At 39.7% G+C, this 6,653-nt stretch overlaps 1 protein-coding gene across 8 annotated transcripts in view; it reads right to left on the reverse strand.

Annotated features, from left to right (window-relative positions):
* ABCC9 (ATP binding cassette subfamily C member 9) overlaps positions 1–2,435 on the reverse strand; it is a 75,524-nt gene extending 73,089 nt beyond the window's left edge. For 3 of the 8 annotated variants that reach the window (XM_061444393.1, XM_061444379.1, XM_061444358.1), the window contains exon 1: positions 2,238–2,435. The gene's annotated coding sequence lies outside the window, so the exon portion shown is untranslated. Of the gene's footprint in view, positions 1–887; positions 971–2,237 lie in introns of all 8 variants that reach the window. The other 5 variants (XM_061444364.1, XM_061444343.1, XM_061444387.1 and 2 more) reach the window with 3 other exon arrangements.
* Between the last annotated feature and the right edge of the window lie 4,218 nt (positions 2,436–6,653).

Below are 6,653 nucleotides of genomic sequence, written 5' to 3' on the forward strand. Positions count from 1 at the left end.
TACCGGGTATATTCAGCATCCCAACAGGGGTGCCAAGTGCCACGTAGTTTTTTTATTTTAACATTTCTAAGCTGGAAGGCCTTTGTCCTTCAAAGTTATTGACAAATTTCTCACTTTAACTTAACAACCTCTAGAACTGATCAGAAATTTTCAGAGGTGCTTTATTTTTCCTTCTGCTTTTGAAAATGGTCTTTGCTGAGTAGTCAACTACAAGCTAAAGCCACAAGCAAAACTCTATAGAAGAGGGGAATGCAAAGAACAATCAGGATGATGGATCCATGATGGTGCCACTGGAAGGCAAGTTTCAGCTCCCCTTTACATAATTTGGGAATCTGATTCCCTGTTGGTTTATTTTAATGAGGATGTGAATCATCTTAACAGCAGTTCACCCTGCAATGAAATAGCTAAAAAAGCTTGTGTCCTTTGAACATTCAAATTTTAATGCTAAAATCCCCATCACTGGCAAGTTGAGACTTTCTGAATGGGGGCTAAGGTGTACAGTTATATTCATGATAAGATTAAAAGAAACCAGTACAAATGAGAGTCAGGAATAAACACTGTGAATAAGAAAAAGGTTTTTGGAAGAAAACAATAGGACAAATTTGTAAACATGAACATGACATAGCATTGAATCTAAACACAAGTCTCATGTTAATAAGCATAAATGGGGATTCTCAGGGCACTAAGCCAGTTCCTGAGATATATTTTCCACAAGCAGTAGTGAAGAAGACAACTGGAAAATTATTGAGAATTTAAATTTCCATAAAAATTATGAGCACATCCTCACCCAATGCAAAACTGTAAGAATCCCTGTTAAAGACATTTTGATTACTTTAGGGTCTTTTAAAGCGGACACAAAAGTTGTCATACTCAAGATTTCATCTTACCTGGATTATCACTCTGTTCAGCATGCTTTGCAAGATATTTATGACTATATAGAAAAGAGTATAAATACAGTCCTCAGGTAGACCTTATTTGGGGGAAATAAGAATATTTTGAAAAACATTTATTTCAGTAGTTCTGCTGCCTATATTAAAAAGAAACTAACAGCTGCACTTACTAATTAAAATATATCAGCTTACAGAGCATTCTTGGGTATCAGTTCAGTTTTTTTTTGGGGCAGTGTCTTACATATAATGTCCATATATGCACATATACATGTATATATGTACATGTACAAAAATAGTCAGTTCTTATCTTCTGAATAATTACGTAATTACAAAAGCAATAGCTTGTCTTCTTGAACTTCACAGAGAAAATTTTAATTAAGAACAAATGATGAAGTTATAGGTTTGGATAAGCACAATGGAAGGCCTCACTCTGAGTTTTGCCACAGATTTTAGGTTAATGCTCTGAATCTTTTTCCTTTCTAGATACAAACCTATTTGTTCCTACTTTCCTAAAAGCAATTTAATGTGATCTATATGCAATCTATGAACCTAATGCAATCTATGTGATCTCTAGTTATGCATTTTTTGCAGAGTTCTGATAAGGTAAAGGCAAAAAGTGCTGCCCCTTTAAAATCTATTTTATAAAAAAATGACCCTTCACAAAATATCATTTTCCTTTTTATTCCTATTTAAGTTGTGACCACCTACTGTAGATAGACCCAACTTCCTTGCTAATCACTGTCTCAGTTTCCTTGGGCCTCAAGGTGATGAATTACCTGCAAATTACTTGTCGATGACTGCCGCATATCAGCAGCCCGATCCAAACCTTACTGAAGTCAATGCAAAGAATCTCATTGACTTTGGTAGGATTTTGAATCAGGCTCCAAACACAGAGAAAATCACAGCAGCAGTGGTGCTAAACAGGCTAGTGGCATTGCAAAGCATTTCACACAAACATCTGCAGTGGTCTCCCACATCTAATACATTGCTTTTTTTTTTGGTAAGCTGCTTAACAGAATGCAATTTCCAACATCAGCCTGCTACCCTGCCTGCTGTAAAACCTTCGACTTCACATGCCAAGACAGGACAGCTTATAAAAAGAAACATAACCCTGTGAACAGCGGCAAAGAAAACAGCAGGAGGGGATGGTAAAGGCTGAGAATGCCTGCGGATGGAAAAGGAAAAGGGAAAAGAGACTGGAGTTGTAATCCCAGGAAAGAACGAGGCACAGCCCTGTCCCACAAATATAAAGGGAAGGAGGAGGAGGTGGTTAGTGGGAGATAATGGGGGAGGGTCATCGCATGCCCCGTTTGGTTGCTGAATGTTAGATCAAACTCTGTAGCTTACCTTTGTAAACACAAAAACAAAATACCAACCCAATTGTCACTCGGTTGTGCTATGTGATCAATATCATCCCGATGGCAGGATTTTCCTCCACTTAGTGAAGCTGCTCCAAGCCCTGGAGTGGATTATTTTTAGGCTGGTGATGGGAAGATCAGCTGCTGCCTCCTATCGAGTTTCCAAAGTGCATAAACTCTTCTTGTCTTTCTCATACGCTGAAGGGGGCAGGAAACTGGGAAGAGACAGGCAAGCAAAAAGCACCAATTTTTCGCCTCCTGAAGCTACGGTCCCCTGGGATTTCTTCTGCTTGCTTTTATTTTCGTTTTTTTCCTCACTGGAGTAGCAAGATTCCAAAAAGCTGCATTACAGCATATGGACTATTAGCACGTGGCTATTCCAAAGTAACTGATTTAGACAAGATAGTCTAACTTTTGACAAGCTTGCAGAGATTCAGCTTTTGATTTCTTTTGAAATAATCTTGGATAATTAGAACCTGACAACATCATTTTGCATGTCTCCCATCATCATGAGCAGAAGAGAAAAAGAAGCCTACTCAGATATTTTACTTTACCCTAGATTCCTCCAGACTCTTCTGCTTAAAACACAGACAAATTGCGCTTTTTGATCACACAGATCTGCTTCCTTCAAAACACATTTTTTTTAAATGGCAATAAAATAAAAAACAAATTTGATGCTCATACCAGGAATATAGTTTCCACTAGAATATTCCTTATTTACATGGGATAACATTTTTTGGCTGCAAAACCAGCAGAGCTGTTCAGTCCTTAGGTACCAGAGCTGGAGGCCCTTGGGACAGAATTTGCTTAGAGCTTCCAGAATCCCGAGGTTGCAACTAGATCACTAGAAAGCAAATGGTTTACAATGGATTGAGGTCAAAGATGTTTTCATGCCACAAAAGGGATTACAGTGAGCTCTGAGTTTAGAATATAGTTGGATGGCTGAGGCCAAACACTGGCAGGACTCACCAAAATCTTGGCAAACTCAACTTGTTCCTTCTTCTCTGATGTTTCCTTACCTGATAACTGTAGGGATAAGAAATCAGAAACCTCAGATCTAGAGAAAATTAGCGCCTTTTGTTATCTCCCACTGACTCAAAACAACAGAGCATTACACTGAGGCAGTCCTCAGCAGTCCTCCACAGCACCTGAAGTCTTTTATTGCATTCACTTTCTTTTTTTTTTTACTTCCCTTTCATGTATTAAAGTACAGTGCTTTAGAAAAAAAGATTGTGGATTGAAAGCTTCTGAGCTCTGCTATATGTTTCATTAGAGAAGATACAAAATAAAATCTTAATCCTTATAATCATCATCTAAAATACCATTGTCGCGCGATATTTCTGAGGAATCACATAAGTTCAGACAGAAGTGAGCAGCATTTATGGTCACAATTTTCTTTACCAAAACAGGCAAATTTTCTTCAATGTCATTCTGCTCTGTCATTTCTAGCAAATTATGTAAACAGGATGGAAAAACCAAAAAAAAACAACCCCTCCCCCCACACCCCCCTCCAAAAAAAAAAAAAAAAAAAAGGAGGTAAACTGAGCTTGGAAGCGTGTTTCATTTTGCTGTTTCTACATGACATGCTTTCATTCCTCTACATGATAAGCTAAACTGTTTTCAAACGCATTTTCAAAAGGATTAAGAAAAACAAGAAGCTCAGTGTCAGAACACCTTCTGCTCTGACCTGAAATATTTATTATTATTTTTTTTTAATCTGGCCTTTTCAATTTGCCAGAGGAAAAAAAAAACCAAACAAGCCGAACCAACAGCAAAACCAACCAAACCCCACAACAACAAAGCAATAACGGGAATTCAGACTGTTACAGGGTATATTTGGACCTGTGAGTGCGTGTTAAAACCCACAAGCAGGGTCCCAGATATGTACGACATGCCACCGCTTTTCCCACCGCTGAGCCTGCCAGGACCAGCGCTCCGCTACCGAACCCTCCTGCGGCTGGAGTTACCCCGGCGTGACGCTGCGGTGACAGCCGCACGGAACCAAACCGGGCCCCGGCAGCGCCGGGGAATGCGCCGCCCCCCGCCCACACAGCCACGCGGACCTGGCCCCGGCACTCACCGGCGGCGACGGGGTGGGGAGTCCGTCCACCCGGGGATGGGGGAGCGTGCGGACGTGACCATGGCCATGGCGGATGGGCAGCTTCAAGACAGCAGTTGCTTTACATGATGGGCTGGGGGGCGGCAGGCGGGGGTGGTGAGGAGACACGACTGGGGCGGATATGCAGCCACTTCTAAGCGGATCTTAACGAAAGGTCTGAGTTTTGGTTCCTCACTCCGAGGCAGGGGAAGCCCATGTCCCAGCTAGCAGTGATTTCCATGGTGTGGTGAGCTTCCATGTGTGTGACCTGCTCAAACCCAAAGTGGTTCAGGAATAGCAGGAGTGGGAAAATGTTTTAATAAATGAGGACTCACCGATGTGAGGAAAATGACCTGAGCCATTGCGGGTGTAGGCTAATTTGCCATCTCTTCCCAGCTGAGCATTCTCCACTTTAATTGTCTTGGTTTATGTAACTCACTAAAGAGGAAAGGAAGGGTATCTGCACTGTGGACAGTGTTCACATAGCAAGCTATTCTGGTTTCAGCTGACGAGCTCGCTCTGCTGTTTTCCATGTTGCAGACCATTCCACGTGTCTCCATCTGCATGCACATTACAGCACACCAACACTAAGCAGTCAGCTCACTGGACCATAACAAGATACCACTTACTAGCCAAACTCAGGTAGTTGTATGCCAGCTCCAAGTCGCTCCCATTTCTTAGGTGAAGAGCTGAAATGACCATTCTTTCACTCATGCATGCAGGTTATTTTCTTTGAACGGTTGACACTGAAGTAGCTGTTTTGGAGAAAACCTCTCATGCGTATTGTGATAAGCAAGCAGGGATAAATTCCGTGACTTACTTTAAACCCACATATACCATTTATACCAGGGCTTTATGCTGATATAGCAATATAAACAAATGTTTGGAGTAAATCATGTAATTTATGGCCTATCAAGACATTATTTTACTTCTGCATTTGTCACAGTGACTGAATTCCCACAGTAAAGTGTCAGAACTCACGCCATCGTATAAAAATATCAGATTGACACAGCTTCAAGTTTAATCTTATGTATGTTTACAACCCTATTTTAAACAAAATATAAAGGTTTGTTGTATTTGTTTTAATTGCACATTGCACATTTTATCTAAAAAAAAAAATGGATCTACCAAAAAAATGTTAATGAAGAGGCAACAACTTCATTTTATTTTATTTTTATTTTTTAATGTAATGGAAAATGTAGCCTGGTCTTTGAATAACTTCTCTGTCCTTTTTAAATATTTATTGTGATTAAGCTTGGAGGGGGGGAAGCAGTAGAAGCTTAGTATTATTTGAAATATTTTCCACAGCTTTTTTGAAAGTTATTATTCCTGGTTTCTATGGAGAAAACTGTTGTGGAAAATATATACAGCAAAATTTCAACAGAGCAACCTAGTGTAGAGAAGGACCCTATATGGGGAACTACAAGAAAATCCCAGACCTCAGAGTTCATCACTATAAGAAGTGTATAAAGCCACAGGACTTGAACAGGGATTTACAAACCTTCTGATCTTTGATGGACAACTGCTTTTAAGTGGTGCAATGGTGGAGTCCGAGGCACCAAATGCAATGCTACAATTTGTCTTGGTAGTTCTTGATCTTGGCCAAATCTGCATGCAAAGTTGCAGCTTAGATTCTACACACAATGTAACAGTTCATATGTCCAGTCTTCTCTCTTCTGTTTGGTAAAAGTTGTTTAAAAAAAAAAAAAAATCAGTCACATTGTTGATCAAATACATATGGTTTGGATTACACTCTTTTTTTTGCTTCAAAAACCACACGAAACCTAAGAGCTATACTTTTAATATTGGACGGCTTTTCAAGGCTCTCAAGAGCAAAGTAAGATTTCCACATCTTCTAAGTGTAGAGGAGTTTCATCCTAAATATCATAAACTAGACTGTTTGTACTACTATTTAAATTCTACCAAACACATAGACCCACTTGTATTATAAATTACAGTTATACTGTGGAGGTTGCATGTGTGCGTGTGGAGCTGGAAGAAAGGGTTTTCTTTGGTTTTCTCTCTGGTGTATTGAATTTGCACTCCCTAGGATGACAATTCAGACTATTCTTGTGTGTTCATTTATTTCTAAGCCAGCAAACCTACCAGCTGCATTTTATCCTCTCTGCAAACAAAACAGGAGTAAACTAGGAACAAGGCACATATATTTTTAGTCCTATTTACAAATTTTAGCTTTTAGATACATATTAGTCAGAAACAAAAATATGTTTAGGTGTCTAGTTTCAGTGTGGATGCCTGAAAGGGGAGTTAGATACTAAACACAGAACTTGCCTCACCCAGGATTAG

Source organism: Pezoporus flaviventris, unplaced genomic scaffold, assembly GCF_033815535.1.
Source record: "Pezoporus flaviventris isolate CSIRO_AGI_PZ_B2104156 unplaced genomic scaffold, CSIRO_AGI_Pfla_v1 ptg000002l, whole genome shotgun sequence".
Classification (NCBI taxonomy): Eukaryota; Metazoa; Chordata; class Aves; order Psittaciformes; family Psittacidae; genus Pezoporus; species Pezoporus flaviventris.